This window comes from Delphinapterus leucas, chromosome 10, assembly GCF_059928025.1.
Source record: "Delphinapterus leucas isolate spDelLeu-1000000601 "Yukka" chromosome 10, BTC_Dleu_Yukka2, whole genome shotgun sequence".
NCBI lineage: Eukaryota > Metazoa > Chordata > Mammalia > Artiodactyla > Monodontidae > Delphinapterus > Delphinapterus leucas.
In genome coordinates this window covers 64,434,871-64,445,317 of record NC_143138.1, presented here as the reverse complement: position 1 = coordinate 64,445,317, position 10,447 = coordinate 64,434,871, and the positions used below count along the sequence as shown (strand labels likewise).

General features: G+C 41.0%; 1 long non-coding RNA gene across 1 annotated transcript in view; it reads right to left on the bottom strand.

Moving 5' to 3' along the window:
* LOC111174453 (uncharacterized) overlaps positions 1 to 10,447 on the bottom strand; it is a 60,531-nt gene that overhangs the window by 21,627 nt on the left and 28,457 nt on the right. The window contains exon 2 of the long non-coding RNA XR_002644454.3: positions 2,636 to 3,031. This is a non-coding gene — a long non-coding RNA (uncharacterized LOC111174453). The remainder of the gene's footprint in view (positions 1 to 2,635; positions 3,032 to 10,447) is intronic.

Genomic DNA, 10,447 nt, shown 5'->3' with positions numbered 1-10,447 from the left:
CTGTGCTCCGCAATGGGAGAGGCCACAACAGTGAGAGGCCCGCGTACCGCAAAAAAAAAAAAATTGGTTTTGTTCCGGCCGCGTCATGTAGCTTGCGGGATCTTATTTCCCTGACCAGGGACTGAACCCTGGCCACGGCAGTGAAAGCACCGAGTGCTACCACTGGACAGCAAGGGAACTCCCTAAAAATTGTTAAATATGGTCTACCTTCTATTGACCAAAAAAAAAAAATGAAATTACACGCTAGTTTAATTAGTGTTTAGCAGTAAATACTTTTCTCTTTCATTAAATAGGAAAAGATTTCCTATAATGGGGTTATTTACTGTTTTTATACTTGATGTTTATTAATTTTTTTAAAAAGCTAAACACTAGAATTTGAATCACATCCACATACACATATGTACTCTTTACCCAGGGAAACCATGCATTTATCATACTCCTTGTTTCACATGTATAATTTTAGCTACACATTACATTGCATTATTAGAAATTAGTAAGAAACAATATATTGATGTATTATCTTATTTTTAGTAAGATTATAAAATGGATAACTTAATTATATTAGATCTATATCACTTTATTTTATTTATTTATTTATGTATTTTTGGCTGCATTGGGTCTTCGTTGCTGCACAGGGGCTTTCTCTAGTTGCGGCGAGCGGGGGCTACTCTTCGTTGTGGTGCATGGGCTTCTCATTGCGGTGGCTTCTCTTGTTGTGGAGCACAGACTCTAGGCGTGTGGGCTTCAGTAGTTGTGGCTCACTGGCTCCAAAGCACAGGCTCAGTAGTTGTGGCACACGGGCTTAGTTGCTCCGTGGCATGGGGGATCTTCCTGGACCAGGGCTGAAACCCGTGTCCCCTGCATTGGCAGGCACATTCTTAACCACTGTGCCACCAGGGAAGCCCACTGTGCCACCAGGGAAGCCCAAGAACTATATCACTTTAAACTAGATAGATTTTAATAATCTGATTTATAAGATTTATTTATTTCCTAGTGGTTACTGTCATGTTCCTTGAAATAAGTATTAACACATCTATTTGATGTAAAAAATAAACAGATGTCTTCTGACAATAGGTAAATCTGATCTGATTTAATGACAGAGAAGATTGGTGTTAGCAACTGGATTATACAGCTGACATTTTCTATCTTGTAAATGAACTAAAGTTGCGGTTCCAAAGTTATGAAGAAAATACATTTATAGCATGTGCTGTATTTAGGTGTACAGGTCAGTGGCATTAAGTACATTCACATTGTTGTGCAACCATCACCACTGTCCATCTCCAGAACTTTTTCATCATCTCAAACTGAAACTGTGCACCCATTAAACAGTAACTTCCCACTCACCTCTCCCCCAGGCCCTGGTAACCACAATTCTACTTAAAAAAAAAAAATATTGAAGTATAGTTGATTTACAATGTTGTGTTTAATTTCTGCTGTACAGCAAAGTGACTCAGTTATATATATATATTTTTTTTTTCTTTTTCATACTCTTTTCTACTATGGTTTCTCACAGGATATTGAATAGTTCCCTGTGCTATACAGTAGGACCTTGTTGTTTACCCATCCTATATACAATAGTTTGCATCTACTAATCCCAAACTCCCAGTCCTTCCCTCCCACCCACCTTGGCAACCACAAGTCTGTTCTCTATATCTGTGAGTCTGTTTTTGTTTTGTAGATGTGTTCATTTGTGTTGTATTTTAGATTCCATGTATAAGTGATATCATATGGTATTTGTCTTTCTCTTTCTGACATACTTCGCTTAGTATGATAATCTCTAAGTCATCCATGTTGCTGCAAATGGCATTATTTCATTCTTTTTAATGGCTAATATCCTATTGTGTATATATACCACATCTTCTTTATCTAGTTATCTGTCAATGGACATTTAGGTTGTTTCCATGTTTTGGCTATTGTAAAACCACTATTCTACTTTTTCTCTATGAATTTGTCTATTAAAGGTACCTCATATAAGTGCAATCATATAATATTTGTCATTTTGTGTCTAATTTCACTTAGCATAATATGTTCATGGTTCATCCATTTGTAGCATTATCAGAACTTCATTCCTTTTTATAGCTGATTAATATCCCAACCATATTTTGTTTATTTATTCATCCATTCATAGATATTTGGGTTGCTTCCACTTTTTGGCTATTGTGAATAATGCTGCTATGAACATTGGTGTACAAATATCTGTTTGATTTCCTGCTTTCAATCCTTTTGGGTATGTACCCAGAAGTGAAATTGCTGAATTATTTGGTAATTCTATGTCTAATTTTTTGAGGAAGCTAATTTGTTGGTGTTTTTTTCAGTATAGCACATGCTATAAATGTATTTATCATGACTCCAGGTTACAGTTCAGACACAGAGCAGGAGAGCTTCCTGAAGGGAAACAAAGCAGATGCCAGGGCAAAGATAAAGGAACTTTTGCAAGTAGCTGACCTGCAATTCTCTGAGAAAGTAAAGGAAGAAAATGAGTTTACAGTCAGTGTTCAAGGTTAGAAGATGATCCACCACACAATTTTAAAGGAGCACTAGTGCTATGATGAAGCCAAGCATTGAGCATGGTATGGAATTTCAGAAGCTCTATGTCCTGTGATTAGAACCCACAGGCAGCTAGTGAGATAAGTACCTTGGGTCCAGAAGGGGAAATTGGGTGATGCACCACAGCACCTCCTTGTGCTGACCAATCCACGTGCTCCATACAGTAGGTCTGTGCGTAAGTGCCAACCTCTGAGTTCTGATGAAAATCCCATAGAATCAAGTTTCAACAAACATTATCTCTGTTCCTCCTCTGAATCTGTTCATACTGATCCTGTCTCCCAGAGACCTGTTAGCTACTGGAGGGGTTGGAACTGTGTCTCACGCTTCTTCCATAAGCAGCATGGTGTGATGCTAATGCTTGGACTTGGGTGACAGGTGGCCATGCAGTTGAGTCCAGGTCTGCCTCTTTCAGTGGATCTTGGGCAAAGGTGTTGGTCCTTCCCAGCATTGATTTGCTTCTCTGTAAAATGGCTTCACTGGGCTGCTGGGAAGATGAAGTAAGATGATGACTATACCCCATTTCTATTAACCAGTTGTAGAGCTTTCTGCATTTCTTTAATTAAAATAATTGTGCTCACTTTTCTTCTTAGAGTTAAGTGCTATGCCACTTGACCTCTATTATCTTTGCATCCTATGATGAAGCTGATAGTCTAAGAGCATCTCCTACTGTTAGCCCCAGCCTCCGCAGACCAGTCACCACTGTTTTTCCTTGATGCTGGTGTCTCTCTCACCAGTGCATTTTTTTTTTTTTTTTGGCCACTCTGCGAGACATATCGGATTTTTAGTTCCCTGACCAGGGATCATACCCACACCCCCTGCATTGGAAGCACAGAGTCTTAACCACTGGACCACCAGGGAAGCCCCTCGCCAGTGCATTCTTTTCTTTTTTTAAAAAAATTAACTGATTGATTAATTTGGTTGTGCTGGGTCTTAGTTGCGGCACGTGGGCTCCTTAGTTGCAGCTCACCGGTTCCTTAGTTGTGGCATGAGAACTCTTAGCTGCGGCATGTATGTGGGATCTAGTTCCCTGACCAGGCATTGAATCCGGGCCCCCTGCATTGGGAGTGCGGAGTCTTAACCACTGAGCCACCAGGGAAGTCCCTACTAGTGCATTCTTGACTGCTTTGATAAAAGGAGTGTCCTCTGGGCCCTCCCATGGAACAGAGTTAATGCAGAGAGGGGCTGAGAGAATAGTCAATGGATTAGACACAAGTGGATTCAGCACAAGAAGGAAGTGAACCCCATGTGATACGGGGAGAATAGGCACAAATCCCACAGAAGGCAAAGACTCCTGACTAGAACAGAAAAGTACCTCCTTCTAGGACTTACCTGTGGGCTGAGCTGACCTCAGGGTAGCATCAACACAATTTTATGTTGGCTTTAAGTGGCTGGTAGAAGTATCCAAGGATCATAACCAGTCTCAGACTAAGACTCCATTGTAAAAATCAGAATTTTTTGGCCACACTGCACAGCTTGTGGGACCTTAGTTCCCCAACCAGGGATTGAACTTGGGTCCACGGCAGTTAAAGCCCGAGTCTTTTTTTTTTTTTTTTTTGGCTGTGTTGGGTTTTGGTTACTGTGTACAGGCTTTCTCTTGTTGCGGCAAGCGGGGGCTTCTCTTGTTGTGGAGCATGGACTCTAGGAGCACAGGTTCAGTAATTGTGGCGCGCAGGCGTAGTTGCTCCGTGGCATGTGGGATCTTCCCGGACCAGGGATCAAACCTGTGTTCCCTGCATTGGCAGATGGATTCTTAACCACTGCACCACCAAGGGAAGTCCCAAGCCCAAGTCTTAACCACTGGACAGCCAGGGAATTCCCCTTGAGCTTATATTTTTTTATGAGGTCAATTTATCAACTGTCTTAAGTTCAGTACTCAAGGAGGAAAGCAACACATAACTAAATCACAACTGCCAGTTGAAGTTGATGAACTGAAAGGAAGCAACTCAGAGAGATCCTGCGATTTCTTTTTACTTGGACCATTCAGCCCCTAAACACACAGGCCTGAAGTAAAAGGTCCAGCTCAGAACCTTCTCACACCATGTGCTCTCTTCATGCCCAGTAAGCTGTTCCCAGGACCTGTTTCTAGCGCCAAAATGCCAGCTGTCCTTGCCTGTTCTAATTCTGCTCCTTGAGCTCCACCTCCTGTGCGATGCTGAATACTTGTCTGACATCACTGCCTGCAGGCTAGACTTCTTTCCCTCTAGTGGATTCTGTGGGGCTCTATCCCATCCCCTCTTCAGAGCTGACGCACCCATCCCTCAGCTGCTGTATTAATTGTTGACAGTTCATAGCTGCACTTCTCACTGGAAACTGCCCTCAGCTACAGGGAACTGGCCATGCAGGCTATGCCCCGTTCCAGGGGCCAGCCCATAGCCAATGGTGGGCTGATGTGGAGATAAAAAAGCCAGCTCCTCATCTCACAACTTGAGTCAACTTCGGGGGCTACCCCAGCTCCAGATCTGCTTGTAGGGTGATCTGAGGTCTCATTTCCAACCTTGGTTGGCTTCTCCTTCTGCCCAGTTCTGTCTCCTTTGCCCCTTACAGTTGTGTCTACTGAGCATGTTCTCTAACAGACTCCCTGTACAAGTTTGTGGAACAAACTCTCTGCAGCTCAGAGTCTGTTTCAAGGGCAGCCAATCTAAGACATCCTCCTACTGGGAGTCAGGTCTATGCTTGCTGTGGAATCACAGGAAACAATCAAACCCATCAGGGGGTGGGGAGGCCTGTGTTCAGCAAGGCCTGTGTCCATCACTAATAGAATGATCTTGGGAATGTTCCTTGACCTCTTGGGGTCCCAGTTAGAACATGAGGAAAGAAGACAGTCTGTCTCTGATAGTCACAGAGATGGTGGAAAGTCCAATCCTACCATACATAAATATATATAGACTAATATAGTATATAGTGTATAGATACAGACACAGCTATAACTATCTATTTATATAAAATATATAAACATATAGGTATATTACAGAATATGTAAGCCAGGTTTCTCATTGCAAAGAAGGGAGTAACAAATATGGAAATGAAGAAAACTGGAAGAACTCTGCGGTATTGGATTAGAACTAGCGGATTCAGTGTGAACTACTCATGAATGTTAATATAGGTATATACATATATAATATACAAATATACACATACAGGGATTCCCTGGTGGCGCAGTGGTTGAGAGTCCGCCTGCCGATGCAGGGGACACAGGTTCGTGCCCCGGTCGGGGAAGATCCCACATGCCGCGGAGTGGCTGGGTCCATGAGCCACGGCTGCTGAGCCTGTGCGTCCGGAGCCTGTGCTCCACAATGGGAGAGGCCACAACAGTGAGAGGCCCGCGTACCAGAAAAAAAAAAGAAAAGAAAACAAATATACACATACAATGACATAAATAATTAATAGATATAAATGTGTATGTGTGTGTATATAGGGGATTTACTTATGTATGTATCTATTTATTTATGTATTTATATTCAAATATACCCTAGCTCTGTGCACTGAGAGGGCTTTGGAGCAGTAACATCCCCGATAGCAATGTACCAAGAACCAAAATATTGACTCCACTGAAAGAACCAGAACTCCTTAGCTGTGACAAGAACAATTATGAAATGACCTTGAAATAATTTATGCCAGAAAGCAAGGGAGTGGTCAAAAATTATATAGTTCTTATAAAAAGGACACATAAGACAGTTGAAGAGGTTTTCACCAGTAAAATATCAGACAATTTGAGATTAATTAAAAAATGATCTCCTCAATTTGACTTATAAATTTAACACAATCACTATCAAAATCCAGCAGACCTTTCTGGAAAAACTGACAAGCTGATCTTAAAATTTATATGGATGGGCTTCCCTGGTGGTGCAGTGGTTGGGAGTCCGCCTGGGGAGTCCGCCTGCCGATGCAGGGGACAAGGGTTCGTGCTCCGGTCCAGGAAGATCCCACATGCCGCGGAGCGGCTGGGCCCGTGAGCCATGGCCGATGAGCCTGCACATCCGGAGCCTGTGCTCCACAATGGGAGAGGCCACAACAGTGAGAGGCCCGCGTACCGAAAAAAAAAAAAAAAATTATATGGAAATGCAAAGGACCCAGGATAGCCAAAACAATTTTTACAAAGAAGAAAAGAGTTGGAGGACTCACACATTTCAGTTTAAAACTTACTATAAGGGAGAAATTGGCAAACTTTCCTGTAAAGAGCTCAATAGTAAATATATTAGGCTTTGTGGACCACATGGTCTCTATCACAACTATTCAACTCTTTTTAGTATATTCATACTGTGGTGCAATCATCGCCACAATCTAATATTAGGCCATTTTGTTACCCTCTTAAAAACTCTGAACTTATTAGCAGTTGCTTCCCATTTCCTCATTCTATCTCCCCCAGCCACAGGCAACCACCACTCTACTTTCTGTCTCTAGAGATTTGCCTATTCTGGCCACTTTACATAAATGAAATCACACAATATGTGGTGTTTGGTGACTGACTTCTTTCATTTAGCATGTTTTTAAGGTTAATCTATTATTGTAGCACGTATCAGTATTGCATTCCTTTTTATAGAGGAATAATATTTAAATGATGGGTATACCACAATTGTTCATCCATTCTTCAGCTGATGGAAATTTGGATTGTTTCCACTTTTTGGCTATTATGAATAGTGTTGTTATGACCCAAATAAAAGCTTTTGTGTAGACATACATATACATTCCTCTTGGTATATACCTAGGAGTGGAATTGCTGGGTCAAATAGTAGCTCTACGTTTAACCTTTTGAGTAGTTGCCAGACTGTTTTCCAAAGTGGCTCTACCATTATATCTTCCCTCAGCAGTGTATAAGGGTTTCAATTTCTCCACATTCTAAACAACAGTTATTATCTGTCTTTTTTATTACAGCCGCCCCAGGGGGTATGAAGTAGTATCTCATTTGGTTTTGATTTCCATTTCCATAATGACTAATGATGCTGAGTGTCTTTTCATGTGCTTATTAGCCATTTTAATATCTTCTTTGTAGAAATGTCTATTCAAGTCCTTTGTCCATTTTTAACGGGTTATCTTTCATTATTAAGTTGTAAGAGTTTATATAGTCTAGATACATGTCCATTATCAGATATATGATTTGCAAATATTTTCTTCTATATGTGGGTTCAGTTTCTTGGTGTCCTTTGAAGCACAAAAGTTATAAATTTTGATGAAGTCCAGTTTTTTTTTTCTTTTACTTGTACTTTTGGTACCATATCTAAGAAAACATTGACAAATTCATGGTCATGAAGATTTACACCTATGTTTTCATCTAAGAGTTTTACAGTTTTATGTAGGTCTTTGGTCCATTCTGAGTTAATTTTGTAAGATAGTCCAAATTCATTCTTTCTTTTTTGTTTTTTGCATTAAAATTTTTCCTTACTGAAATAGAGTTGATTTATAATGTTGTGTTTCAGATGTACAGCAAAGTGATTCACTTATACATATGCATAAATATATATATTCTTTTTTTACATTTTTTGTCCATTATAGGTTATTACAAGACATTGAGTGTAGTTCCCTGTGCTATACAGTAGGTCTTTGTTGGTTATCTATTTTATATATAGTAGTTTGTACATTTTAAACTGAAACGCCTCATTTATCCCTCACCCCTCTTTTCCCTTTGGTAACTGTGTTTGTTTTCTATGTCTGTGAGTCTATTTCTATTTTGTAAATAAGTTCATTTGTATCTTTTTTTTAGATTCCATGTATCAGCGATACCATATGATATTTGTCTTTGTCTGGCTTACTTCACTTAGTATAACAAATTCATTCTTTTGCATGTGGATACGCAGTTTTCCCATTATCAACTGCCAGAATTAATGGTCTATCATCCTTTTTGTGGCCCAATTTCCAAAGTTCCTTGATTTTTTTTTTGCATCAAAAATTCAGTCAAGGGCTTCCCTGGTGGCGCAGTGGTTAAGAATCTGCCTGCCAATGCAGGGGACATGGGTTCAAGCCCTTGTGCGGGAAGATCCCACATGCTGCAGAGCAACTAAGCCTGTGTGCCACAACTACTGAGCCTGCGCTCTAGAGCCTGCGAGCTACAACCATTGAAGCCAGTGTGCCTAGAGCCCGTGCTCCGCAACAAGAGAAGCCACCGCAATGAGAAGCCTGCGCACCACAATGAAGAGTAGCCCCTGCTCTCCGCAACTAGAGAGAAGCCCACGTGTAGCAACGAAGACCCAATGCAGCCAAAAAGAAAAGAAAAAAAATCTGTCAAAGTTGAATTTAGTCATTTTAAGTCTCAACATGATATCACAAAATTTCCACCAATTGTACAAAATGTCCCCTTGGGCCAGTTTTAAATTAGGCTCATGCAACAGAACGCGCATTTCATTTGAAAGCTTTAGTGCAGGTGTGCCCAAGCCATCAAATCCAATTAAACAGGACCAAATGCCTTAATAGCTGAAGACTTAGTTTTTCAGCAGGCTGTCTCTAGAGAGGTTCCAAGCATATAAAATAGTGAAATCCCAAGAAACCATTTTTTTTAGACCAGCCAAGAAAGATTGGTACTAAGTAACTTGGAAGGGTGTCAAGGGTGATTCAATTTATTACAGCACTGATTCTGAGGAAAGAGTGCCAAGTGCACTTGCCCTTGAAGGATAAGCTGTACTCTGACCTCTGGCAATGAACGGCAGGGTCTTTGGTTGATGGGAGAAGGTGGGCAATAGTTCTAAAGTAGAAGAGAGTGGTATACATGGATGGTAAGGTGTAGAGGGCAGCTGGAGTTAAAAAGGCATGCTGGGACAGATGTGGGCTGGGTGGGGGAAGATAACTCAAATGCCTGGCTGAAGAAATATGAAATGTTGTTAAGAAAAATTACTTGGAAAAAAGGCAAGAAGGTAGGTGGCATGTACTTTCAATGCATTACTGGGGATGGATGGTGGTCTCATCTAAGAGTTAATTCATTACCTAACCTAAGGGAATGTAGCATTGTTATTACTATCAAGTATAGGCTTAGACTCTGAAGTTATATGCTAGATATTATCTAGTAGAAAAGATAACCCCAAAGGGAACAGTTTGAATGCCCTCCTGGATATGAACCAGTTTTATATCTAATCTAACATTTCAATTCTAACATTCCTTTTTTACTCCTAGTTTTCTTTTATAAATGTCTATGAATACCCAGTTCCTCAACATGCTCTTATAACCAGCTTTAACTTACTGGCTCCCTTATTAATAAGTTAATAAATCTTGACATATGTTCATTCTGTGTTTGTATGAATCATGTTTTCAACATTTAAAAAAAATTTACTTTGCCAGCATTCAACTGTGATGCCCCAAACTATCAAGGGTTGTTAAGCATCCTTTGAGAAAAAAAGCAGCCCTCACTCCACCAAGGAGCCCAACTCTAAATCGTCATTGGGTTCCTCATTCTTCATGAATTTGTAAAGGAGTAAAAAACATTTTAAGCTGTGAAAATGTATTCCAAGGGAATGGGAGGCTCATTCCTGATGCCTGTGTTATTACACCACCCTAGATAGTACAAACCCTAGGAAGCCAGACATTCTCACATGAGCATGTATTTAAGAATGATTTCAGGGCTTCCCTGGTGGCGCAGTGGTTGAGAGTCCGCCTGCCGATGCAGGGGACACAGGTTCGTGCCCCGGTCTGGGAAGATCCCACGTGCCGCGGAGCGGCTGGGCCCGTGAGCCATGGCTGCTGAGCCTGGCTGCAGAGCCTGTGCTCCACAACGGGAGAGGCCACAACAGTGAGAGGCCCGCGTACCGCAAAAAAAAAAAAAAAGGAATGATTTCAGGCAGTCTTTCGCCTTAGCCCCTGCCTTGGCTAGCAGCTGCTCCATTGTTGAAAGTCTATAACCTAGATTCAGATTTTCATAACCTAGCACATAAAGCTGTCTAACCACTTGCTTTGATTCTCCGTAGGAAAGGAGAGAACA